Source organism: Arachis duranensis, chromosome 3 (assembly GCF_000817695.3).
Source record: "Arachis duranensis cultivar V14167 chromosome 3, aradu.V14167.gnm2.J7QH, whole genome shotgun sequence".
Taxonomy (NCBI): domain Eukaryota; kingdom Viridiplantae; phylum Streptophyta; class Magnoliopsida; order Fabales; family Fabaceae; genus Arachis; species Arachis duranensis.
The window spans coordinates 41225712-41237033 of record NC_029774.3 but is presented as its reverse complement, the minus strand read 5'-3'; the positions used below and the strand labels follow the sequence as shown (position 1 = coordinate 41237033).

The 11322-nt window shown below is 33.7% G+C and overlaps 1 non-coding gene across 1 annotated transcript; it reads left to right on the top strand.

Moving 5' to 3' along the window:
* The first annotated feature begins 2347 nt into the window (after positions 1–2347).
* Positions 2348–2451, top strand: LOC127746214 (small nucleolar RNA R71). The gene has a single exon (XR_008007834.1). It is a non-coding gene; the product is annotated as a small nucleolar RNA R71 (small nucleolar RNA).
* The last annotated feature ends 8871 nt before the right edge of the window (positions 2452–11322 follow it).

The following is an 11322-nucleotide window of genomic DNA, read 5'->3' as shown; positions in this document are numbered from 1 at the left end:
GTGGATGGATGTGAGTGGTGAAGAGGTGATGGGGAAGAGTGATTGAGGTGATTGGTGAATGATATTTTTGGAAAAGTGTTATGAAAAGGTGTGAGAGAGAGGGAGAAGGTAGGTGGGGATCCTGTGGGGTCCACAGATACTGAGGTGTCAAGGATTTCTCATCCTTGCATCCTTTAGGCGTGTAAAATGCCCTCTGTATGCAATCCTAGTGTTTAACGCCAGACTGCTGCCTATTTCTGGCGTTGAACGCCAACTCTATGCTTGTTTCTGGCGTTAAACGCCACTTTGCTGCTTTTTTCTGGCGTTTAACGCCAGCTTTCCTCAGGGTGCAATCCTGGCATTTAAACGCCAGACTGTTGCTTGTTTCTGGCGTCAACACCAGCTTCATGCTCTGTTCTGGCGTTAAACGCCAGCCAGATACTCCTTATTGGTGTTTAAACGCCAGTAAGCTCTTCCTCTAAGGTGTGCTTTTTCTTCTGCTGTTTTTTTATTCTATTTTTAATTTTTGCAATTGTTTTGTGACTCCACATGATCATAAACCTAATAAAACATAAAAGAACAATAGAAATATAGATAAATAAAAATTGGGTTGCCTCCTAATAAGCGCTTCTTTAATGTCAATAGCTTGACAGTGAGCTCTCATGGAGCTTCACAGATCATCAGAGCATGATGAGGGCCTCCCAACACCAAACTTAGAGTTTGAATGTAGGGGCTTCTCAACACCAAACTTAGAGTTTAGTTGTGGCCTCCCAACACCAAACTTAGAGTTTGATTGTGGGGGCTTTGTTTGACTCTGTATTGAGAGAAGCTTATCGTGCCTCTTTTCCATGGTTGTAGAGGAAGATCCTTAAGCTTTAAACATAAGGTAGTCCCCATTCAATTGAAGGACTAGCTCTCCTCTGTCAACATCAATCACAGCTCCTGCTGTGGCTAGGAAAGGTCTTCCAAGAATGATGGATTCATTCTCATCCTTCCCAGTGTCTAAGATTATGAAATCAGCAAGGATGTAAAGGCCTTTAACCTTCACTAACACGTCCTCTACCAATCCATAAGCTTATTTTATTGACTTGTCTACCATCTCTAATGAGATTCTTGTAGCTTGTACCTCAAAGATCCCCAGCTTCTCCATTACAGAGAGTGGCATAAGATTTATACCTGACCCCAGGTCACACAGAGCCTTCTCAAAGGTCATGGTGCATATGGTATAGGATATTAAGAATTTACCAGGATCTTGTTTCTTTTGAATTAGAGTTTGCTGAACCCATGTATTTAGTTCACTAATGAGCAATGGAGATTTATCTTCCCAAGTCTCATTACCAAACAACTTGGCATTCAGCTTCATGATGGCTCCTAGATATTGAGCAACTTGCTCTTCAGTTACATCTTCATTTTTTTCAGAGGAAGAATAGTTCTTAGAGCTCATGAATGGCAGAAGGAAGTTTAATGGAATCTCTATGGTCTCTATATGAGCCTCAGATTCCTTTAGGTCCTCAATAGGGAACTCCTTTCTGTTTGGGGGACGTCCCATGAGGTCTTCCTCATTGGGGTTCACGTCCTCCCCTTCCTCTTTGGATTCGGCCATATTGATAATATCAATGGCCTTGCACTCTCTTTTTGGATTCTCTTCTGTATTGCTTGGGAGAGTACTAGGAGGAGTTTCAGTGATTTTCTTACTCAGCTGACCCACTTGTGCCTCCAAATTTCTAATGGAGGACCTTGTTTCACTCATAAAACTTTAAGTGTCCTTAGATAGATTAGAGATTATGTTTGCTAAGTTAGAGGGGCTCTGCTCAGAATTCTCTGTCTGTTGCTAAGAAGATGATGGAAAAGGCTTGCTATTGTTAAGCCTGTTTCTTCCACCATTATTAAAGCCTTGTTGAGGCTTTTGTTGATCCTTCCATGGGAAATTTGGATGATTTCTCCATGAAGAATTATAGGTGTTTCCATAGGGTTCACCCATGTAATTTACCTCTGCCATTGCAGGGTTCTCAGGATCATAAGCTTCTTCTTCAGAAGATGCCTCTTTAGTACTGTTGGATGCATTTTGCCATCAATTCAGACTCTGAGAAATCATGTTGACTTGCTGAGTCAATATTTTGTCTGAGCCAATATGGCATTTAGAGTATCAATTTCAAGAACTCCCTTCCTTTGAGGCGTCCCATTACTCACAGGATTTCTCTCAGAGGTGTACATGAATTGGTTATTTGCAACCATGTCAATGAGTTCTTGAGCTTCTACAGGAATTTTCTTTAGGTGAATGGATCTACCTACAGAATGATCCAGTGACATCTTAGAAAGCTCAGATAAACCATCATAGAATATATCTAAAATGGTCCACTCTGAAAGCATGCCAGAAGGACACTTTTTGGTCAACTGCTTGTATCTTTCCCAAGCTTCATAGAAGGATTCATCATCTTTTTGCTTGAAGGTCTAAATATCCACTCTAAGCTTGCTCAGTGATGAGCGGATAAGTTATATGCTTTTTGGCATTGTTTTTAGATAGTTTTTAGTAGGATCTAGCTACTTTTAGGGATATTTTTATTAGTTTTTATGCTAAATTCACATTTCTGAACTTTACTATGAGTTTGTGTGTTTTTCTGTGATTTCAGATATTTTTTTGTTGAAATTGAGGGACCTGAGCAAAACTCTGATAAAAGGCTGACAAAAGGACTGCTGATGTTGTTGGATTCTGACCTCCCTGCACTCAAAATGGATTTTCTGGAGCTACAGAACTCCAAATGGCGCGCTCTCAACAGAGTTGGAAAGTAGACATCCAGAGCTTTTCAGAAATATATAATAGTCCATAATTTATTTGGGATTAGATGACGTAAACTGGCGCTCAACGCCAGTTCCATGCTGCATTCTGGAGTCAAACGCCAGAAACACGTCACGAACCAGAGTTGAACGCCAAAAATACGTTACAACATGGCGTTCAACTCCAAGAGAAGCCTCTGCACATGTAAAGCTCAAGCTCAGCCCAAGCACACACCAAGTGGGCCCCGGAAGTGGGTTTCTGCATCAATTACTTACTTCTGTAAACCCTAGTAGCTAGTCTAGTATAAATAGGACAATAGTCTTTTTTTTTTTTGACAAGAGAGTTTTTTTGACAGTATAGTCTTTGACCATATCTTTGGATTATTTTTGGATTACCTAATGATCCTTTGATCACGATCATGGGGGCTGGCCATTCAGCCATGCCTGGACCATCACTTATGTATTTTCAACGGTGGAGTTTCTACACACCATAGATTAAGGGTGTGGAGCTCTGCTATACCTCGAGTTTCAATACAATTACTACTATTTTCTATTCAATTTAGTTTATTCCTTTTCTAAGATATTCGTTGCACTTCACCATGATGAATGTGATGATCCGTGACACTCATCATCATTCTCACCTATGAATGCGTGACTGACAACCACCTTCGTTCTACCTTAGACCGAGCGCATATCTCTTGGATTCCTTAATCAGAATCTTCGTGGTATAAGCTAGAATTGATGGCGGCATTCATGAGAATCCGGAAAGTCTAAACTTGTTCTGTGGTATTTCGAGTAGGATTCAGGGATTCAATGAATGTGACGAGCTTCAAACTCGCGATTGTTGGGCATGATGACAAACACAAAAGAATCAATGGATTCTATTCTGATATGATCGAGAACCGATAGATGATTAGCCATGTCGTGATAGAGCATTTGGACCTTTTTCACTGAGAGGATGGGATGTAGCCATTAACAACGGTTATGCCCTACATACAGCTTGCCATGGAAAGGAGTAAGAAGGATTGAAAGTATGAAAGCAATATGTTGCAGAGATCTAAAAGGAACACAGCATCTCCATACACTTACCTGAAATTCTTACCAATGATTTACATAAGTATTTCTATCTTTATTTTCTGTTTATTTATTATTATTATTCGAAAACTCCATAACCATTTATTATTTGCCTAACTGAGATCTACAAGATGACCATAGCTTGCTTCATACCAACAATCTCCATGGGATCGACCCTTACTCACGTAAGGTTTATTACTTGGACGACCCAGTGCACTTGCTGGTTAGTTGTGTGGAGTTGTGAAGAAAGTGATGAGTTAGTAGATGCGCATACCAAGTTGAATTCCATTGTTAGATATCACAATTTCGTGCACCACTCAGCATTTGAGGAGGAAAGAACTTGGCCAAGAAGGCTGTGACCAGCTTATCCTAAGAGTCCAGGCTATCTTTAGGTTGTGAGTCCAACCATGTTCTAGCTCTGTGTCTTACAGCAAAAGGAAAAAGCATGAGCCTGTAGACTTCAGGATCTACTCCATTAGTCTTAACAATATCACAGATCTGCAAGAACTCAGTTAAAAACTGACAGGTGTCTTCTGATGGAAGTCCATGAAACTTGCAGTTCTGTTGCATTAGAGCAACTAGTTGAGGTTTCAGCTTAAAATTGTTTACTCCAATGACAGGGATTAAGATGCTTCTTCTATAAAAATTGGAAGTAGGTGTAGTATAATCACCAAGCATCCTCCTTGCATTATTGTTGGGTTCAGCCATGTCTCCTTCTTTTTTGAGATTCTCTGTAAGGTTTTCTCTGGATTATTGTGCTTTAGCTTCTCTTAGCTTCTTCTTCAGAGTCCTTTCAGGTTCGGGATCTGCTTCAACAAGAATGTCCTTGTCCTTGCTCCTGCTCATATAAAAAAGAAGAGAACAGAAAATAAGAGGAATCCTCTATGTCACAGTATAGAGATTCCTTTATGTGAGTAGAAGAAAAGAAGAATAATAATGAAGATGAGAAAAATTTGGACACAGAAGAGAAGAGATGGTTCGAATTTTAAGATGAACAGAAATGTTAGTAAATAAATAAAATAAATAGAAAGAGATGAGAGGGAGAGAATTTCGAAAATTATTTTTGAAAAAAAGTTACTGATTTTCGAAAATTAAGAGAAGAAATAAAATTAAAATTAAAATTTGAAACAATTAATTAATTAAAAGAATTTTGAAAAAGAGGAAGGTGATTTTCGAAAATTAGAGAGAGAAAAGTAGTTAGGTGGTTTTGAAAAAGATAAGAAACAAACAAAAAGTCAATTAGTTAGTTGAAAAAGATTTGAAAATAACTTTTGAAAAGATAAGAAGTTAGAAAATATTTTTGAAATTGATTTTGAAAAAGATATGATTTGAAAAAGATATGATTAAAAAGATATGATTGAAAAGATATTTTGAAAAAGATTTGAAAAGGAAATTAAAAATATTTGATTTTTAAAATTAAAATTGATCACTTGACTAACAAGAAACTAAAAGATATGATTCTAGAATTTAAAGATTGAACTTTTCTTAACAAGAAAGTAACAAACTTTAAATTTTTTAATCAATCACATTAATTGTTAGTAAAGTTTTTGAAAATTATGAAAGAAAATTAAGAAAAAGATTTTTGAAAATCAATTTTTAAAATTTTCGAAAATTAATAAGAAAAAATGAAAAAGATTTGATTTTCGAAAAAGATTTTGAAAAGATAGGATTTTTGAAATTGAAATCTTGACTTGACTAACAAGAAACAACTAATTTTAAAATTTTTTGACTAAGTTAACCCAAAGATTTCGAAATTTATGAGAGAAATAAGGAAAATATATTTTTTTATTTTTTTGAATTTTTAATGATAAGAGAGAAAAACACAAATATGACCCAAAACATAAAAATTATAGATCAAAACACATGATGCATGCAAGAACACTATGAATATCAAGATGAACACCAAGAACACTTTGAAGATCAAGATGAACATCAAGACTTATTTTTGAAAAAATTTTCAAGAAAAGAAAACAGTGCAAGACACCAAACTTAGAAATTTTTAATGTTTAGACTCTATGAATGCAAAAATACATATGAAAAATAACAAAAGACACAAAACAAGAAAATTTAAAGATCAAACAAGAAGACTTGTCAAGAACAACTTGAAGATCATGAAGAACACCATGCATGAATTTTTTGAAAAAATGCAAAAATTTTTAAAAGCATGCAATTGACACCAAACTTAAAAATTGATACTAGACTCAAACAAGAAACATAAAATATTTTTGGTTTTTATGATTTTATTGATTTTTTGGGTTTTTTTCGAAAATTTCTTTTTGGAAAAACGAAAACAAATAAAAAAAATTTTGAAAGATAAACTGTCAGTTGTCCAAACTCGAACAATCCCCGCAACGGTGCCAAAAACTTGGTGCACAAAATTGTGATCATCAACAATGGCGCCAAAGACTTGGAGCTCTCAAACGTGAATCACACTTTGTCACAATTTCGCACAACTAACTAGCAAGTGCACTGGGTCGTCCAAGTAATACCTTACGTGAGTAAGGGTCGATCCCACGGAGATTGTTGGTATGAAGCAAGCTATGGTCATCTTGTAAATCTCAGTCAGGCGGATTCAAATGGTTATAATGGTTTTCGAAAATTAGGATGAATAAAGCATAAAATAGAGATAGAGATACTTATGTAAATCATTGGTGGGAATTTCAGACAAGTGTATGGAGATGCTTTGTTCCTTCTGAATCTCTGCTTTCCTACTGCTTTCATCCAATCATTCTTACTCCGTTCTATGGCAAGCTGTATGTATGGCATCACTGTTGTCAATGGCTACTTCCCATTCTCTCAGTGAAAATGGTTCAAATGCTCTGCCACAGCACGTCTAATCATCTGTCGGTTCTCGATCATGTTGGAATAGAATCCAGTGATTCTTTTGCGTCTGTCACTACGCCCAACACTCGCGAGTTTGAAGCTCGTCACAGTTATCCCATCTCAGATCCTACTCGGAATACGAATACCACAGACAAGGTTTAGACTTTCCAGATCTTAGGAATGGCCGCCAATAATTCTAGCTTATACCACGAAGACTCCGGTCTTTCGGAATGGAGGCTAAGAGACACGCGCTCGATCTAAGGTAGAACGAGAGTGGTTGTCAGGCACGCGTTCATAGGTGAGAATGATGATGAGTGTCACGGATCATCACATTTATCATGTTGAAGTGCAGGAAATATCTCAGAATAAGAATAAGTTGAATAGAATAGAAGAATAATAGTGATTGCATTAATACTCGAGGAACAGCAGAGCTCCACACCTTAATCTATGGTGTGTAGAAACTCCACCGTTGAAAATATATAAGTGATGGTCCAGGCATGGCCGAATAGCCAGCCCCCATGAAGGTCTAAAATCGCATACATTGATTAAAGATCCATCAAAAGAGAAGACTACAATAGTAAAAAGTTCTATTTATACTAAACTAGTTACTAGAGTTTACAGAAATAAGTCTTAGTGCAGAAATCCATTTCTGGGACCTACTTTGGTGTGTGCTTGGGCTGAGCTTGAGCTTTATACGTGTAGAGGCTTCTCTTGGGGTTAAACGCTGAGTTGTAACGTATTTTTGGCGTTTAAATCTGGTCTGTGACGTGTTTCTGGCGTTTTACTCGAGAATGCAGCATGGAGCTGGCATTGAACGCAAGTTTACATCATCTAAAATCGAATAAAGTATAGACTATTATATATTGATGGAAAGCCCTGGATGTCTAATTTTCAACGCAATTGAGAGCGCGCCATTTGGAGTTCTGTAGCTCCAGAAAATTCATTTCGAGTTCAGAGAGGTCAGAATCCAACAGCATCAGCAGTTCTTTGTCAGCTTCCTCTCAGATTTTTGCTCAGGTCCCTCAATTTCAGCCAGAAAATACCTAAAATTACAGAAAAATATACAAACTCATAGTAAAGTCTAGAAATGTGAATTTTTCATAAAAACTAATAAAAATATCCCTAAAAGTAGCTAGATCCTACTAAAAATTACCTAAAAATAATGCCAAAAAGCGTATAAATTATCCGCTCATCAATCGCAAAGCTACACGCCATAATATACGCACAATGGGAAACATAAATCAATAGTATGTAGGTGTCACTGAGTTCAACATTCAATGAGTACGTAGATTTTTTTGAGTTCAACAATCAATCAGTGCGTGTACTGGGCAAGTGGGACAATACCCTCACCCTTGCCAGGAAAACCTTCAATCACTTAGTTCACATTTACTAATTCCTATGTCTTTTTCAGTTTCCAGTTCTCAGTTAGTCTTAGCCATTCTCATTCTTAGTCATTTGTTATTTCATATCATTTCTTATAAAACATTATTTCAGTCTCTTTTCTATATTTTTCATGGCAAATATTCTTTCAAATTTTCAATTTTCTTTAAATATTCGATTAGGGTAAAAATTTCTTTTTTGTTATTTAAAAGTCTTCCTTATCTTTCACCTCATTCAATGTTTTACATACTCATATATCTTCTCTCATACCTTTCCCTGTATGTTTTATAAAGACGATCTAAAGATTCTAAGATTAGCTTTGTATCTTCAAATTGTTTCTGATACATGCTTCAAATGTTCGTAATATGAAAAATTCAAGTGTTATTTAGAAGATATTAGTTTATATTTTTAGAATATTTTAATTTAATTTGATGTATTTTGATTTTGTTTATTTAATTACTATATTAGGCTTTATGTTTGTGGGTTCAAAGTTTTCTATATTTTAACCTAATAAGAGGTTATAAATACCTCATAAACTAGGATAGTCGTAATATAGAATAATTCAGAGGTTTGAAAACTCCTTTTTGGCTTCGTGATGAAACCATGGTGTGGACAATTGAGGTTGAGGAGTCCCTCTCTTGTTGCATCGGGGAATCGGGTAGAAGGTTGAGGAGTCCCTTCAATTCAATTTCCAAACTATGACGTTGACAAGTTAAGTTGAGGAGTCCCTTTTTTGTTGCATCAAAAATTGGATAGAAAGTAGAGTGATTCTCTTTGTATTCAATTTCAACCTATCCTTTTTATTTATTTTTATTTCAATTACAATTTATATTTTCTATTCAATTTCAATTATTGTTTTGTTTATCCTATTATTTCTTTATCATTTGGTATCAAAGTTCAGGTATTAGATTAATTCTTATTAATCTATATTTGTTCTTTTTTTATCTTTAAAAAAAGAATCCATTGTCTGTCGCGCCCTTTTTTAAGTTCTTGAGTTTTTATTTTTGTTTGTGTTTCATTATTGTTTTGTCATTATTATTAATTTTATGTTAAAAAAAAGCGTATAGTACAAAAAAAAGATAAAAAAACAAAAAAGAAAAAAATATCTTCTTTGTAATTATTGTCATTTTCATATACTATTTTTTTACCTACAATATTTGAGGGCAAATCTTTTTTGAAGAGGAGGTGAATGATACGTGTTTCAAATGTTCGTGATACGAAGAATTCAAGTATTATTTATAAGATATTAGTTTATATTTTTAGAATATTTTAATTTAATTTGATGTAATTTTATTTTGTTTATTTAATTACTAGATTGGCCATTATGATTCTGGGCTCAGAGTTTTCTATATTTTAACCTTATAAGAGGTTATAAATACCTCATAAACTAGGGTAGTCGTAATATAATGATTTAGAGGTTTAAAAACCCCTTTTTGGTTTTGTAATGAAATCATGGTGTAGACAATTGAGGTTGAGAAGTCCCTTTCTTGTTGCATCGGAGAATTGGGTAAAAGGTTAAGGAGTTCCTTTGATTCAATTTCCAAACTATAGCATTGACAAGTTAGGTTGAGAAGTCCATTTGTTGTTGCGTCAAGAAATTGGATAGAAAATAGAGTGATTCTCTTTGTATTCAATTTCAACCTATCCTTTTTATTTGTTTTTATTTCAATTACAATTTATCTTTTCTATTCAATATCAATTTTTGTCTTATTTATCCTATTATTTCTTTATCAGTTTCAAGCAAGGGAAGGTAAGCACAATACATAAGCTGAATACTATACTAGGATCTACTTAGACTCAAATCATCTCCATCAATAATTGCTGAGTGAATTAAAGGTTCATCAAGTGTTGGCATACTAAAAGAAAATGAAGCATTTATAACAAAATTTTTGTATCAAAATATAAAATTATTATAAATTGTTTTTTTTTTAACAAGAGTTAGTTTTTGCTATAAAATAAGGATCTTTTAAAATAAGACAACATTTTGTTTTAAAAAATTTTCATCTTTTGTAACAATATTTTTCTTTTGTTATAAATATTGTTGGATTTTGTAAGGAAAAATTATTTTATTGCAAAATTTATAATATTTTGTAACACATATTAATTTGTTGCAAAAGTTTGAAATATTTTTTAATAAAATATTTATTTATTTCAAAAGTTTAAAATATTTTGTAACAAATTATTAAATTGTCACAAAATTTAATATTTTTTGTAACAAATTATTCGATCGTTTGTCATAAAATTTAAGAATTTTTTGTAACTAAAAAATATTTTATTTCAAAATGTTTGAATTTTTGTGTTGGAAATTTTTTTTACAAACTTTTTGGATGGTAATTTTAATTGTTTCAAAACTTTAGTTTTTCTAGAATATTGTTTGTGTTAAACTGTTAATTAAATAATTTTAAAAGAAAATTAAAAGATAAATTATAAAGTTAAAAAATTTTACAAATCTTTTTTAGAAATCTTTATTAAAAATTGTTAATTTTAATAATTTTTTTTTGAAATTAAGTTCTCAAATAAAAAATGTTTAAATAGTTAAATATGAATAAAAATTTATTAAAATAAAATTAAAGTTCTATTAGCCAATATTCCTTATTCTTCCTCTTTTAGTAAGCTCTTTTCGCACTCTTACTGAGCTATGACTATCACAGCTCTCCATTTCTCCAACCGTATTACCTCACCAATGTCGTCCTAATTAGGGGTGTCCATGGATCGGATCGTATCCGCAGATCCGTGGTAAATATCTGCATTCGATCCGAAAATGCGGATACGATCCGATTCGCAAATTGATCGGATCGGGTTTGTATATTTTAGTTAGTAATTATTATTCATATATTGTATTATTTTATTTTTGTTATTTAGAAAGAATTTAATTAAAAATATTTTAAAAATAAATAAGTTTAAAAATATGAAAAAAATATTTTTATTGAATTTTTTTACATTGAAATATGATTAAAAAAAGAAGGTTTAATTATGCGGATATATCCGATATCCGATCTGCACATTTGCGGATCGGATAGGATCGGATCCGGCACTAAAAAGTGCGGATATCGTATCCGATCCGATCCGATGGAAATTGTGCGGATCGGATCGAATTTTCGGCCATATCTAATCCGATCCGATCCGCGGACACCCGGCTAGTTGTCGTGTTGTTGACCTCTCTTCTGTCTGACCTCCACTTCATAAATTTTTTTAATAAATTAAATTTTTGATAATTTAAGTTGAAATTAATTAAAGTTCTTAATCATTTTTATAATCTTGAGTATTTTTCATATTTAAAATTAAAAAATT